The sequence below is a fragment of the Meriones unguiculatus genome, chromosome 5 (genome assembly GCF_030254825.1).
Source record: "Meriones unguiculatus strain TT.TT164.6M chromosome 5, Bangor_MerUng_6.1, whole genome shotgun sequence".
In the NCBI taxonomy this organism is placed as follows: domain Eukaryota; kingdom Metazoa; phylum Chordata; class Mammalia; order Rodentia; family Muridae; genus Meriones; species Meriones unguiculatus.
The window spans coordinates 28,033,776-28,050,165 of NC_083353.1; the positions used below are offsets into that span (position 1 = coordinate 28,033,776).

General features: G+C 39.1%; 1 long non-coding RNA gene across 2 annotated transcripts in view; it reads right to left on the minus strand.

Moving 5' to 3' along the window:
• Positions 1-270: 270 nt before the first annotated feature.
• LOC132653951 (uncharacterized) overlaps positions 271-16,390 on the minus strand; it is a 33,875-nt gene continuing 17,755 nt past the window's right edge. Inside the window, exons 3-5 of one of the 2 annotated variants that reach the window (XR_009591762.1) lie at positions 15,386-16,101; positions 13,066-13,212; positions 271-1,821 (exon numbers count right to left, since the gene is read on the minus strand). This is a non-coding gene — a long non-coding RNA (uncharacterized LOC132653951). The remainder of the gene's footprint in view (positions 1,822-13,065; positions 13,213-15,385; positions 16,102-16,390) is intronic. The other variant, XR_009591763.1, reaches the window with a different exon arrangement.

Genomic DNA, 16,390 nt, shown 5'->3' on the forward strand with positions numbered 1-16,390 from the left:
CCTTCTGACTGTGTAATGATTAATTAATTATAGGAAAGCAAACAACTGAATAGAGTTTTTAACCAGTAGTATTTTTGTGAATCCAGAAACCTGAAATTTTCCCTAGAACTCTGGTAGAAAATGTGTTTCTTTCTCTGAGCTTATCTGAACCTCTGTTGTCACCTTGATGGGTATTTAGTGACACAGTTGTCCATTCAACCAGAGGAGAGGCAACATTGTTTTTATTACACATATGTACATTTCATGGAGTAAATAAGATGGGGGCGTCAGGGGAGGGAGGACATGATATGCACTTCCAGAGGGATAAGTGTCAAGACCAAAGCCAAGAAGGGAGCTCAGCAGGCAAAGGCACGCTCCATCAAGCCTGTGACCTGAGTTCAGCCTGTGGAATGCAAATGGTAGAAGAGAGAACCAACTTCAGCAAGTTTCCCTCAGGTTCCATATGCACACCGCAGTCTGTGTGTTCCCAAACACATACATATATCATTTTTTCTTTTTAAAAAAAGACTATTATATACTGTGTTTTCTTCCTGCTTTTTGGATTTTTTTCCACTTAAAAAATTATTTTAAGATCATCTTCTCTTTATTTATTGTACTTCTTGCCTGGCAGTGGTAAATGTCTGTGTTCCAGCTAAGAGAGCTTTGTCCAAGGCAGAGTGGAGGGGAAAGATGTTTCTCCTAGTTCAAAGTATCCCTGCAGGGACTAGAAAGCTTTCTGCTCTCCTGGGGGCAAAATGGAGTAGGTAGTATTGCCATGATTGCCCAATATTAAGAGCCTTTGTGGTAAATCTAGACTCCACACTCCAGTCTGATATAGGTTTAAATCTGTCCTTTAGAGAGTAGAGAAGTCAGGAAAGATTGTCCTAAGATTTCTAAATACTTTATTCATATGTTAAAATAGTCCTTTTAGAGTCAACCCGTTGACAATAAGCTAGTGAACACATTAGATAGTACCCCATACCTTTTGTTCCTGTTGTTATTCTTGTCTGTTTTTAGATTGTCTTGTCCTTATCTTTTTTTAGTGGACAGAGAGATGGCTCAACACCAAAGAGTGTACGTTTGTCTTATAGAGGACCAGAGTTCTGGACTCACAATCACCACCATTACCAAATCCTTTATAGCTATCATTATCACCACATCTGCCTCTACAATTGCCACCAAAGCCACCACAACTACTGATGTCACCTCCAAAAGTGTCATTGCACCATAGCCATCACCAAAAGTTTCCAGAATCACTCATCTTTGGCTAGATGAAGCACTAGCTATCTCTTACTTCAACAAGGAGTTTCTTACTTCACTGCCTTGGCCATGCATGGAATCATTTTCTGAATGGCAATCTTTTTCCTAGACCATGATCATCAAAGGTAATGAAAGCAGAACGCTTCATCCTTCCCCTGCCTGTGTCAATCATAATTTCATTCTCTTCAATTTTCCCACAATGCTCAATAATCACACAGCTGTTATACTTCTGTGACTTCTTTAATACCGACAAAGATCTTTTCAACAGGTAAGTGGAAACCTGGTTTTTCGAGAATCTTCCTTTGCTATAGCACAGGTTGATTCCATAACTTCTCCAGCCATCAGAATTTTCTTGCATTCAATTTTGAATCCACATCCTCCACAGTGGCTAAATGAAAAACCGAAAGCCTTGGAGGATGTAGTATTTGGATATTAAAGTAGGTAAGGGTTCCTCCTTGCTTCAAAATGGCTTCTCACGCTCTTATCCATGAAGAGCTTCCACAGATGTTGGAGCTCTTTAGATGGCTCTGATTTAGTCCTGATGACAAAGAGACAAGAACCTTCATGGATGCTTCCTCAGGCCTGTGCAAACAGAAAGAAGTAAGCTCATATCTCTGGAGTCTCCAGAGGTATCTGTGCCTAAAATCATTTGACCTATAAACTGGAACATTTAAAGACCTTCCTTCCTGTTGCTGGATTTGTTTGTGTTTGGTTGCTGTTTGTTTGTTTGTTTTTCTCTTACATAATTGCTCAATATTGAATTCTAGTGCACATTTTCAAGAAGTATTTCAGAGACATTCTTCCCAAAGTTTTTCATGGTGGTAAATATATATTAATATTTGTTTGGTGCATTAGAAGAGACTGCCCTTAGCACTACTCAAAAGCGTAGATGGTTAGATAAAAGTTGTTGTTCCTAACACCAAGCTTTGGAGATTCTGGGGCTGGAGAAATGGCTCAGTGGTTATAAGCTCTTGTTTTGTTTCCAGGGGACCTGGGTGTGATTTCCAGCACCCATATGATAACTCGTTCCCCTTTGTAACATCGTTCCCTGGAGATCTGATGCTTTCTTCTAATGCCTGAGGGCACTGCATGCTCATGATAAACAGACATACATGCAAGCAAAACATCCAGGCACATAAAAATGTGAAAAAATGCTTTGAAAAACTGTCTTTCAGGCATATTGGGAGAAAAAGAGAAAGGAAATTGTGGTTTGTTTAGCTTGTATTTGCTTGGCATTATTGCTAGAACAAAGGTTTTACTTTGTATCATATCCTACTCAGCTCAGACAGATACATTTAATTCTGTTACTTAAAAAGAAAAACTAAACAGACAGAGTCATATACAGGCCAAATCTTTTTCAAGGGTAAAGTCAGGAGATAGAATTTGAATTGTTTCTAGCTCCAAAGTAACATTATTTTTTTTAACGTAACCTTAAATAGTAGCCCATATTTACCTCAAAGACTAAAACATTTTCAAAAACTTAAGTGATAACATTTTTTTCATATAATATATGTGTGTGTTTGTGTGCGTGTACATATGTGTATGTACACATATATATGTATGTGTGTGTACATATATATATGTACATATATATATGAAATATATATATATATATATATCAGCAGTTTTTGGTGAATGTTCCGAATACAAGAATGTCTATGGTAGCTAGAATCTGATGGGCTCCTGTGATCTCATATTCCTCCTGATGTACACTGTATCAGATTGGTCTATATAACCAATAAAATATAGCATAAGTCAATGGCATATGGCCTCACAGGCTGATCAATCACTCTAGGGAAAGCCAAATGGTTGAGACACCAGACAAATAACACTATGCAAAGGCTCAAAACTGCCAAAGGATATGGAATGAAGCCAAACTGGAAGCATTTTTCTGGGCCCTTCTTCATCCTTTGGGAGACTAGAGACCCAGCAAACATCCCAACTGCAGACTCATGAAGCACCTGAGTCATTGAAGTGACCCCCAAACAGCCTCCTGCAATTAGTCCCAAATCAACAGAAACTGAGATATTATGAGTCATGATATAGCATAGGCTTCTCTCCTCTAAATGAATATAAAGGTTAACATTTGCCTGTTCTGTGTTTGTGTTGCCACAAAACATGGCTGTAATGGAAGTTTTGATCTCTTTAAAAAAAAACTCAATTGTGTTATGTAAACGTGTTTTTGTATTAACCCCAAGTGTGCCTTCCATTTTAGTTTGGGCTTTGGTTTGTCCACAGCTGGTAACTGCCTCCTGCAGGGTGGGCCAGTTGATAATGAATGGCCTGCCTCATGCAGCAGGGAGAGGGGCGTGGTTTAGGCCTCTGAGGGACATAATAGGAGAGCCTGGAGAGAGAAAAGGTGGTGTATGGCATGTCATGAGTGGCAGTTTGGAGAGACCAGAGACAGACAGTGTGGCAGCTTGAAACAGACTAAGAGAAACATTTCAACATAGCAGCTTAGAGGAGACTGCTTGCAGCTTTTGCTGGGAAAAAGGGAAAATTGGTATAGCCCTAAAAGAACCCATCAACCCTAAACAGCTGGGAGAAGCAAAGGGTTCTGCACTCCCTCTCCCCAGTAACCTTCTCTCTCTTACCTAGCGTTGGGAGTTTGGAAGGGAGAGGTTTTAAAGAACTCCAAATTTAAAAAAGGAAGAGTTTTTAAAATGAGCACAAGACATGGCTGTTTGAGTGGGGTAAACTTGAAGGACTTTATTTATTACACTTTTTAAATATTATCAACTTTTGTCTGTTTTCTTAAAGATTGATGCCCTTCAAAATTCAGGGTAAAAAGCAAAATGAGTTAGTTCAACAATCAAATGGTGAAATCTTTTACAAAAAGAATTTTTATAAAAGAATTTGATGCATCTTCCTCTGCGTCCTGGCACAGCTACACCCCACAGGGGGAGGTGATCAAAGGGCCTGCCACTGAGTTCATGCCAGAGACAACTCCTGCTCCCCTTACTTGGGAACCCACTTGGAACTGAGCCACTAATAGGCTTCCTTTGAACAGGGGGTCTAAGTCCTCTCCATGCATGGTCCTTGGTTGGAGTATTGGTCTCTGCAGACCCCCATGTGCCCAGGTATTTTGGTTCTGTTGTTCTCCTTGTGGAGTTCCTGTCCTCTCCAGGTCTTTCTATCTCCCTCTCCTTCCATAAGGATTCTGGCACTTTGCCCAAAGTTGATGAGACCTGATAATCTAGGGTCAGATAGAAGGGGAGAAGGTCCTCCCCTAATACTAGACTAGGGAAAGAGCATAGGGGGAGAAGAGGGAGGGTGGGTGAGACTGGGAGGAGATGAGGGAGGGTACTGCAGTGGGGATACAAAGTGAATAAATTGTAATAAATAAATATATAAATAAAATTAAATTTGAAAAAAGAATTTGATGTTTGAACCAAGAATATACCAACTCAGAAAAGGAAGAAGTTTTGAAAGCAGAGTGCAGGGCTGTTGCCAGACTCTGACATACAGCCTCTGATGACAAACTACTGCAGGCAATTCGCCCACTGGTCTACTAGACAGACAAGAACCATCTGTTAATTACTACCAGAACCACACAGAGAAAATAGATGGAGCTTCAGTTTTCTCTACAGTAGATTTTTCTTTTTCCTCACTCTCCCTCCTGTTCCTACTTCTTCCTTCTTTCCTCCTTCCTCTCTCTCTCCCTCCCACACTCTTACCCTTCTTTTCTTTTTAAATTTAATTTTAGTTTATTAATTACACTTTATTCACTTTTTATCCCCCCATAAGCCCCTCCCTCCTCCCCTCCCGGTCCTACCCTCCCTCCCACTTCTTCACACATGCTCCTCCCCAAGTCCACTGATAGGGGAGGTTCTCCTCTCCTTCCTTCTGATCTTAGTCTATCAGATCACACCAGGAGTGGCTGCATTGTCATCTTCTGTGGGCTGGTAAGGCTGCTCCCCCTCAGGGGGAGGTGATCAAAGAGCAGGCCAATCAGATTATGTCAGAGGCAGTCCCTCCTCCCATTACTATGGAACCCACTTGGACACTAAACTGCCATGGGCTACATCTGTGCAGAGGTTCTAGGTTATCTCCATACCTAGTACTTGGTTGGAGTATAAGTCTCTGGAAAGACCTCTGTGTTCAAATTTTCTGGTTATGTTGTTCTCCTTGTGGAGTTCCTGTCCTCTCCAGCTCTTACTATTTCCCACTTCTTACATGAGATTCCATGTACTCTACCCAACAGTTGGCCATAGTCTCACATCTGCATTGATATCTGCAGGGCAGAGCCTTTCAGAGGCCCTCTGTGGCAGGTTCCTAGGTTATTTCTATTTTCTTCTTCTTCTGATGTCCATTCTCTTAGCCTTTCGAGATGGGGATTGAGCGTTTTAGTCAGGGTCCTCTCTCTTGATTAGTTTCTTTAGATGTACAGATTATAGTAGGTATATGTTATATGTCTACATGAGTGAGTATATACCATGTGTGTCTTTCTGCTTCTGGGACAGCTCACTCAGGATGATCCTTTCCAGGTCTCACCATTTACAAATTTCATGATTTCCTTATTTTTCATTGCAGAGTAATACTCCATTGTGTAAATGTACCACAATTTCTGCATCCATTCTTCAGTTGAGGGGCATCTGGGCTGTTTCCAGCTTCTGGCTATTACAAATAAACCTGCTACAAACATGGTTGAGCAAATGCCCTTAGTGTGTACTTGAGCCTCTTTTGAATATATGCCTAGGAGTGATATGGCTGGATCTTGAGGAAGCATTATTGCTAGTTGTCTGAGAAAGTGCCAGATTGATTTCCAGAGTAGTTGTACAAGTTTACATTCCCACCAGCAGTGGAGGAGGGATCCCCTTTCTCCACAACTTCTCCAGCATGTGTTGTCACTTGAGTTTTTGATCTTGGCCATTCTGATGGGTGTAAGGTGAAATCTCAGGGTTGTTTTGATTTGCATTTCCCTAATGGCTAATGAGGTTGAGCATTTCTTTAAGTGCTTCTCTGTCATTCTATATTCCTCTACAGAGAATTCTCTGTTTAGCTCTGTTCCCCATTTTTTAATTGGATTACTTGGTTTGCTGCTTTTCAGCTTCTTTAGTTCTTTATATATACTGGATATTAGCCCTCTGTCAGATAAAGGGTTGGTGAAGATTCTTTTCCAATCTGTAGGCAGTCGTATGGTTTTGATGGTGTTCTTTACAGCTTTACAGAAGCTTTTCAGTTTCATGAGGTCCCATTTATTGATTGTTGCTCTTAGAGCCTGTGCTGTTGGTGTTCTGCTCAGGAAGTTGTCTCCTGTACCAATGAGTTCTAGGGTTTTCCCCACTTTTTCTTCTAACCGATTTAATGTGTCTCGTTTTATGTTGAGGTCTTTGATCCACTTGGACTTTAGTTTTCTGCAGGGTGATAAGTATGGATCTATTTTCATTTTTCTGCATGTAGACATCCAGTTAGACCAGCACCATTTGTTGAAGATGCTATCTTTTTTCCATTGTATGGTTTTGGCATCTTTGTCAAAGATCAGGTGTCCATAAGTGTGTGGGTTTATTTCTGGGTCTTCTTTTCAGTTCCATTGATCCACCATTCTGTTTCTATGCCAGTACCATGCAGTTTTTATTGCTGTTGCACTATAATACAGCTTAAGATCAGGGATGGAGATACCTCCAGAAGATCTTTTATTGTCGAGGATTGTTTTAGCAATTCTGGGTTTCTTGTTATTCCATATGAAGTTGAGAATTTTTCTTTCCAGTTCTGTAAAGAATTGTGTTGGTAATTTGATGGGAATTGCATTGAATCTGTAGATTGCTTTTGGTAAGATGGCCATTTTTACTTTGTTAATCCTGCCAAGCCATGGGCATGGGAGATCTTTCCATCTTCTGATATCTTTTTCTAATTCTTTCTTCAGAGACTTGAAATTTTTTTCATACAAGTCTTTGACTTGCTTGGTTAGGGTTACACCTAGGTACTTTATGTCATTTGTGGTTACTGTGAAGGGTGTTGTTTCCCTAATATCTTACTCAGCCCTTTCGTCTTTTGTATACAGGAAGGCTACTGATTTTTTTGAGTTAATTTTTTATCCGGCCACTTTGCTGAAGGTGTTTACCAGAGTTCCCTGGTAGAGTTTTGGGGGTCACTCATGTATACTATCATATCATCTGCAAATAGTGATAATTTGACTTCTTCAATTCCAATTTGTATCCCCTTGATCTCCTTCAACTGTCTTATTGCTCTAGCAAGGACTTCCAGAACTATGTTGAAGAGATATGGAGAGAGTGGGCAGCCTTGTCTTGTCCCTGATTTCAGTGGGATTGCTTTAAGTTTCTCTCCGTTCAGTTTGATGTTGGCTATAGGCTTACTATATATTGTCTTTACTATGTTTAGATATGCACCTTGTATCCCTAATCTCTCCAGTACTTTAAACGTGAATGGATGTTGGATTTTTGTCAAATGCTTTTTCAGCATCTAAGGAGAATATCATGTGTTGTTTTTTTTTTCTTTCAGTTTGTTAATATGGTGGATCACATTGATGGATTTCCGTATATTGAACCACCCCTGCATACCTGGGATGAAGCCTACTTGGTCATAGTGGATGATATTTTTGATGTGTTCTTGTATTCGGTTTGCAAGTCCTAATGATTGTTTGGATTACCTCAGTGTCTGTAGTTATGTCCCCCTTTTCATTTCTGATTTTGTTGATTTGGATGGTGTCTCTCTGCCTTTTAATTAGCTTGGCTAAGGGTTTGTCGATCTTGTTGATTTTCTCAAAGAACCAGCTCTTGGTTTCATTGATTCTTTGAATTGTTTTATTTGTTTCTAATTGATTGATTTCAGCCCTGAGTTTGATTATTTCCAGCTGTCTACTCCTTTTTAGTGTGTCTGCTTCTTCTTTTTCTAGGGTTTTCAAGTGAGACATTAAGTTGCTTGAATGAGCTGTCTCGAATTTCTTCTTGAAGGCACTTAGTGCTATGAACTTTTTCCTCTTAGCACTGCCTTCATTGTGTCCCACAAGTTTGGGTATGTTGTGTCTTCATTTTTATTGAGTTCTAGGAAGATTTTAATTTCTTTCTTTATTTCTTCCCTGACCCAGCTGTCATTTAGAAGCAAGTTGTTCAGTTTCCATGTGTGTGTAGGCTTTTTGTTATTTCTGTTGTTGTTGAGGTCCAGCTTTATTTAATGGTGATCAGACAGGATACAGGGATTATTTCAATTATTTTATATCTGTTGAGGCTTGCTTTGTGACCAACTATATGGTCTATTTTGAAGAAGGTTCCATGAGGTGCTGAGAAGAAGGTAAATTCTTTTGTGTTTGGGTGTAAGGTTCTGTAAATATCTGGAAGGTGTGGTTACCTTGCCCCTTAAAGGGACCAGCCAGCATTTGGTCCCTCTCTTGGTCCTTTCTCTCTTGGTCTCCCTTGCTCTTGGCCTCTTCTCTTGTGGCCTTCTCCCCTTTCTTTATCAGAGTGCCCAGTCTCTCTCTTTCCTCTCTCTCTTTTCTCCCCATTATGTCCTGCTCTCCCTTCTCTCCCTCCATCTCCACCTAATAAACCACTTTCATATAGAAGATATGTTGTATGCCTAATCGTCATTATTTAATTTGTCCCATAACCTTACAATATATGTATGCATACATACATGATAGATAAAGAAAAAGTGGTTTCAACTGAACATTTTACTTTGAATTGTCTCTATCAGACACTTATTTCATTATTTTTATCTAAGACTTTTACTCTTTTGCAAAATTAAAAAAAAAACTTCTCTAAATTATAAACATTTTCCATCAACTCCTATAACTATTATACAATTGTGCCATGGAAGACATTGTTAGCCTTGATTGACTAATTAACATAAAACAAAGTCTATAAAGAGCATTTTACTACACAACTTCCTCTTGTCGGATATATCTTAATAACACTGAAGAAAACATGATGATCATGTGCTAACTTATAGTATATTTATTGAAAATTGCCATTTTTTTATTATTTTCTCCCTTTCTAGTTCTAGTAATTATTACACAAGTCTGTGCTTATGTGTGTAGTGTGTGCAAGCATGTGTGCCTGTCTGTCTCTCTTATGCTGCTATTACAGACTATCACACATTGGGATACTTTCAAAACAAAAGAAGTTTATTAGTTCATAGTTCTAGAAGTTGAAGTCCAAGATCCTGGGATAGCCTCTTGCTGCATCATGACATGTTGGATTGCATGATTGGAAAGGAGGGTAAAAGAGGAAGGAAGGGTAGTTAGGAAATGGTGAGAGGGTGTAGGAAAGGGAATTTATGTCTGTCTTAGTTTGGGTTTTATTACTATGAAGAGACACCATGGCTACAGCAACTCTTATAAAGGAAAACATTTAACAAGGGCTGGCTTACAGTTTCAGAGCTTTAGTCCATTATCATCATGGTGGGAAACATGTCAGCTTGCAGGCAGGCATGGTGCTGGAGAATCTTGAGCTCTGTATCTTAACCTACAGGCAGCAGAAGACTCGCCATGGCTTGAGCATGTATAAGACCTCAAAGTTCACCTCCACCAGGGACCTGCTTCCTCCAACAAGACCACACCTCCTAACAGTACCACTCCCTATGGGCTTACAGGAGCCATTACAGTCAACTACCACAATGTCTTTCTCATTTGCAAAATTTACACAATCTATCCCAGTAGCCTCTGAAGTCTTAATGCATTCTAGTAATCTGGCATCAACTTAAAGGTCCAAAGCCTTATCTAAGGCGGAGTAAGTAAGCCCCAAGGCATGGTTCATCCTGGTACAAATTTTATCCATTTAGAACTCTGTGAAGGCAAAGAAGTTACTAAGTTCCAAAATACAACAGACCAGGCAGATTCAAAATTCAACAGGGATAACAGCACAAAGATGTTCCCACTAGGCATGAACTCCAACTGTAACTTTAAGAACATTGGAACACAGACTGTGACTATCCCAGGCCCAGCAGGGACAGAATGCACCCTAGTCCTTCAGAGGCCTCCGTGGAAGTCTTGGTTCAAAGTTTGGTCCTGGTGTGTGATGGAAAAGGCTGCAGAGACCTCAGAAATGCCTTCAGGCTCTTGCCCCATTGTCTTGATGAATATGATCAAAATCCCTTCCATTTTGGTGACTTCTTCAGCAAAAAGTCCCTTGGCCACTTTCTTAATTCTCTTCCAAGTCAGCATTTTCATCCCCCATAAGTCAGCCTCACTGTTTTCAAGTTTTGTTTTTCTTCTTCTACACTTATAAGTTGCTTGCTACTTTTCTGTGTTTACTATCTGCAACCAAGAGGAGGCACACAGCACCTGGCTACTCCTCTGTTCACTTGTTCTGCTGGATGTCCAGTTCACCAAGTTTAAACTCCATCGGGCCAGCATGGACATAAGTCATCCAAGGTTTTTAAGCTGTGTGACAAAGATGTCCTTACTGCACTTTGCCATGCTTTCTTCCTCAGTTCTGCCTGTTGTAATGACCTTTACAGTCCATGCTCTGAGACGGATAGACATCTCAGAGACATCGCAGGCTTTTCTTATCACTGTTCATTTCTAAGCCCTAACCACCACTATTGTTCTACTCAGGAAAATCAGGATTGGTATCCTCTCTACTCATTTATCCTGCCATGTTTTCAGGTATTTATTATACCAATAAAGCATTCTTGGTAAAAATTTTTGGCCATAATTTCTTTTGTGCTACTGCAACACAATAGCACAAATTGAGTAACTGATAAATAATAGAGGCTAGTATTGTTCAGGGTTACACAGTGTACAAGTATGAAGGACATTTAATGATTTTACTAAATAATATTTTTATTTCTTCTTTGAAATTTTCATACATTTACATAATATCTTCTGTTCATACCTCCATCATCTTTACGTCCCTCCAACTTGCCCTAGTGCACTGCACCCCCTCTCCCTCCCAGTTTCCTGTGCTCCTTTGTTGTTAATGATCCTGAGTCCAACTAGCAGTTCTATAAGAACATGGATATGGAGCCATTTGGATTTCCTGATATTTTCATTGAGCATATACTTCTGTCACAAATTTATTCATAGTATGAAGTCTACCTTGAGTCTTATTTGAGAAACTTGTAACAATGACAAACAGTTTCTAAACTGTGGGCAATAAAAGGCGGCTTCTACATTCTTCTCTGGGAAGGAATTTGAAATAAAAAGAACTGTTTGCGGTCCTCTTCCCCCTCCCTCTGACCCTAGCCTATTAGGTCTCATCAGGAGTGGCTGCATTGTCTTCCTCTGTGTCCTGGTAAGGCTGCTCCCCCCTCAGGGGGAGGTGATCCAAGGGCAGGCCAATCAGTTCATGTCAGAGACAGTCTCTGTCCCCATTACTATGGGACCCACTTGGACACTGAACTGCCATGTTCTACATCTGTGCAGGGGTTCTAGGTTTTCTCCATGCATGGTCCTTGGTTGGAGTATCAGTCTCAGAAAAGACCCCTGTGCCCAGATTTTTTGGTTCTGTTGCTCTCCTTGTGGAGCTCCTGTCCCCTATCACTGGACTAGGGGAGGGACATAGGAGAAGAGAGGAAAGGAGGGTGGGAATGGGAGGGAATGAAGGAGGGGGTTACAACTGTGATACAAAGTGAATAAGCTGAAATGAATGAATGAATGAATGAATGAATGAATGAGAACTGTTGGAATTTTTAGGTTGCTGATAGCTCAGGGGTATGGTTTAGGCAAACAGAGAAGACAGACAGGAATTTTGTCATGTTCATTCATGGAAAATCACAACCATTAATTTAAGTTGGTGTGCAATTATATTCTGAGACTCTCAAAAAGGTATGTGTCTCTACTCCAAAATCCCTCTTTCCGAGTTTGCTGTTTCAAGACAGTCTTCAAGAAATTTCTATAGCTTGTAACAAGTATGTAAGAGATGTTTCTTTTTTTGCTGGGTTTTAAATTTTATATAAAATTGTTTCTTTTTATTCTAATTATTTGACTAGCAGATAACTCAAAGTAATCACAATTATAAGAATTTATATTTGGCTGATCTATAAAGTAAAAGATTTGTGAGATAATATTCTTGTCAGTTTGTATTATTCATGATCAGTAATTAAATCTTCATTAATAAGAACTTGTATTGGCATTGTGATGCACACCCTTAACCCTAGCACTGAGAAGGCAGAGGTAAGTGAATCTCTATGAATTTGAAGATAACCCAATTTACATTATAGGTTCTGAGCTAGCCAGAGCTACATAGTGAAAATTTATCCTATAAAAACAAACAAATAAACAACTCTGTAATATTTTAATGTACTGTGAAAGCAATGTTTAGCAGAAGTCTACTTAACTTTATTGTTTTCATGTTATTATTAATTTAAATATCTGAATTTTTTCTATTTTATTTTTTATTCCCAAATGTTGTTTTATTTTCTAAACTCTTCACTTTTAAATTCAATACTTCTATAAAAACTGTTTGTTTCTTTGCTGGCACTCATTCTCAATAATCTAAATGATTAATAAAACATAGCTGTAGTATACAGCTGGGGTTAGCTCAGTGAATAAGAGTGCTTTTGCTGTGAGCATGTGAGCCTGAGTTCAAATCCATAGAATGCATGTAAAAGGCCAGGCATTGTAGATCAGACTTAGAATCTCAGAATTGGGTAAGGAGCTGCAGAGCCAGATGGAGCTCAAGAGCTCACTGGCTAAGTCAGCTTAGCCTAAACAGCAGCTTCCAGTTTAGCGAGAGGCCTTGTCTCCAGTTACAATTAGTTTTTCACCTCTTTCTATAGAGAAGAATTGCCATCAGGACTACATCTGTGTGCGTTTGAGTTAAACACTGTATCACAGCCCTTACCCCATTTAAAGGAATACGGTATCTGATTAACTGATGGAGCTTCCTATAGAGTGAAGTTTATGAATCTCCCAAATACACTTACCTTCCAAGCAACAAAATTTAGAGACGGAGTCTGAGCAGTAGTTAAATTGTGAAGACAGAATTGCATGACTAAGACTGTTTATTCCATATTGAGAGACTTGAGTTTCCTCATCTTTTCCTGCTCCCCATTTCCTTCCATGTGAGAACCCTAAGAAGAGAAGAGAACTCAGATTATGTCAGCACTCTGGTTCAGACTTCAGTCTTCCAAAACTGTGAGGAATACATGTTTGCTGGCCAGGCTACTTACTGTAAGATGGGTGCATTATAGGGGCCCAAATTGGCCAAAAAGGACACAACATTATGTGCTTGTTTTCCTTCCTGTGTTTAGACCTTGATCAAGAATTTGGAAATGTTTTCTAAATAAATCCCTTTTTATGTATTTGTTTGGTGTGTGCAGTGCATATGTGTGAGTGTATCTGTAAGTGTGTGTGTAAGGGAGAAAAATAAGTGAGGTTTATGTGTGGGTACCTGTTTAGAGATCAGAGAACAACACTTTGTGGAGTCCTTTCATCCTACCTTTACGTGGGTTATAGGGATCATTCTCAGATCTCTAGGCTGGTACAGTAAGCTCCTCTATCTGCGGAGCCATCTCACTAACCCTATCCTTTTTTTCTCTGTCATAAAAATTGAAAACGGTTTGACCTCTTGATATTATTTCATGTCATCGGTTTACATTCATGCTCCAGTGAATTCTCCTTAAAAGTGTGGAAAATGCTAAATTTAAACTTTATTTAATGATAGGCAAATGTATTGTAGCAGTCTTAAGAACATTTCCATTGGATTAGCAAAATGTTAAAGTGTGTGCAAAGAATATAAGCAACCTAAGCTATAGGAGTATTTTCTTCAAATCAAGCATTTTGAACACTGACTGATGTGGAAGCTAGGAAGATAGTCACAGTTTCTACGTGCTTGTGGGCTTTGTTTTTATTTTTATTTTTATTTTTTTTTCCACAGCATATAGTTCTACCCTGACACTAAGCATTTCCAGGGAAATGAAAACAGATCCTTCTGGAAGGTTTCTTAAACCTTTTTCTGAGGGACTTAGCCACAGTACTGTGAATCATGTGTTTATTATAGAATGGCTTTCCATCCAGGTTCTGCTGACAACTTGAAAACCTAGAAGAACCAACAAATGATGGTGCTGTGTCTTCCACATCCTCCCACTGCTTATAGCCTTTGGTGGACACAGACCACACTTCGGTTCAGACCCTGCTTTTTTAGCAAAGTATTTGGTTACTACTTCTACGCAGAAAACTTCCTTTGTACATTAAAAGTAGGTTGGGGAGGGAGGAGGAGCAAAACTGAATGTTGACAGCCTGCAAGGCTGTTGAATGAGCAATGGAAGTTTTTCAGTAGATTTCTGTTTCCCACTTGAGTCATCTATTCTAAGTAACAGGAAAATTCATTTTAAAAACAAGAAATAAAGTTGCAGACAGATAAATGGCACCTCATTCTTCAAAGTTTCTGGGTGCCTGTGTGGCTTGTGGAAAGGAAGAGATGAGATACTTTGTTTTAAAACATTTGAAGTTATTCTTCCCAAGGTATCCCCAAGGCAGATGTTGAAAAGCAGATAAATAGCTTTCCCCTTGCCTGACCCATCAAAAAGAAATATTCTAAGTTGAAATTGCAACCATAGATACATTATTCAGCAGCCAAAATAAAGCAGGGCTTGTTTACACCAATAGCCTTTAGGAGGAAATCAGAGCCTTTCTAAGAAGAGCTATGGAAGTTCCTCCTCTTTCTTCCTTGCCTCCCTGTGAACATAAGAGATGATGGCTATCTATAAGTGAAGGCAGAGACCCCCCAAGGTGTAACGCACCTTGATTTTGGAGTTCCCAACCTCTAGTACTGTGAAAAAAAATGGTTCTTATTTGAACCTCCTTAGACTTTGGTAATTTGTCACAGTAGCTTGAACAGAAACTGACATAAAAAAAAACTTATTAAAAAAATCTCAGTTGTGGGAAATGTGAAATTGTATGAGACTAATAAACTCAAGTCCCCACACTGAATCATTGACACAACCAGAAATCTTACTGAGACACAGGAGTAGATGAATCTGCTAATGAATAAATTAGTGAAACTATGACCTAACGTATGACATTTAACCATGCCAGATGGCCTGGCTTCCTTCTGGAAACAGTACAAATATTCTGACATGAGAAGTGTACCATCAAGTTCTGAGAAAATGAGCACAGTCAGACAAGGAAAAAAATATATATATTTTTTTTCTTCTCATATGCAAACAAGGCCAATTTGTTTTGAAGTCTATGCTTCAACAAAATAGCATGAAGGTGATAGTATTAGAAGAAAGGCTAACTTACCTGTTTTTATCAGGTGATGGGACAGAAGCACATGTTCTGACATGGCCTGTCATCTTGCTTCTACCCATGAGAAACCTAACTTGTCGGAGCTGTGTGCTTTAAAACATAGACTGACATACATCTGCTTCCACTGAGTCTCTGAACGTTCTCCTGGGAAGCACAAAAAGTGCTTTCTTTTATGCTCAGGATGAGCCAAGAGAGAAGTCCTGGGGAAGTTCTAGGCACTCCAAATGGCTCTGTCACATGGTTTCCAAGGTGGCTTCAACTAGATTGTGAATAACTATTGAAATTGTTCAGTGGTTTTCAAAAGCAAAAATGATTTAACTTTTGCTTCTAAAAAAGGGTTTTATGGTATGTTTTACTCCCCTTCCCCTCCCTAGATTGGTTTGTAATTATTGTTTTAACCTCAAGTAAATTAAAAAAAAAAACAAACTTAATTTTCTAGGTGTTAGCTCTGGCGTAATATAAATATATTGCAAACCTTGAAAAACATAATATGCATTTTGCTAGTATTTTAGAGGCACAACATAGGAGCTGCTAAATTTTCTTTTCTTTCTGTTTTTAGCAGACCCTTATGGCAAATACTGTCAGTCTTTCTACAGTGTTTTTAAGTTGTGTCGATTCGAGGATTGTTGTTTTAGTAAATATTTTTCTTCCACTGGTTGGTAAGAACTCTATGGTCTTGTTAACAGTTTTATTTCTTAGGTAGAAGTGCTCTGAAAAAGAAAAAGGAAGGTCTCTGCTTATTTTATAAGGGCTTCAGTGTTGCATCTTATGCACACATATGTATTGCACATAATGAGCATGATAGTAGAATTTTTATGGGTGATTTTTTTTTCTAGGAAACAAGTTAACATCCCATACCTCTGAAGGTAAGCCTGGAAACAAATTTCTCTTTATCATGTTGTGAAAGTCTTAGATTGTTGTTGTTGTTGTCGTTACCTTTTTATCTAACTAGGTCGTCACAAAAAAAAAAACTCTACCTTAAGCTTTTCTCATAGCATT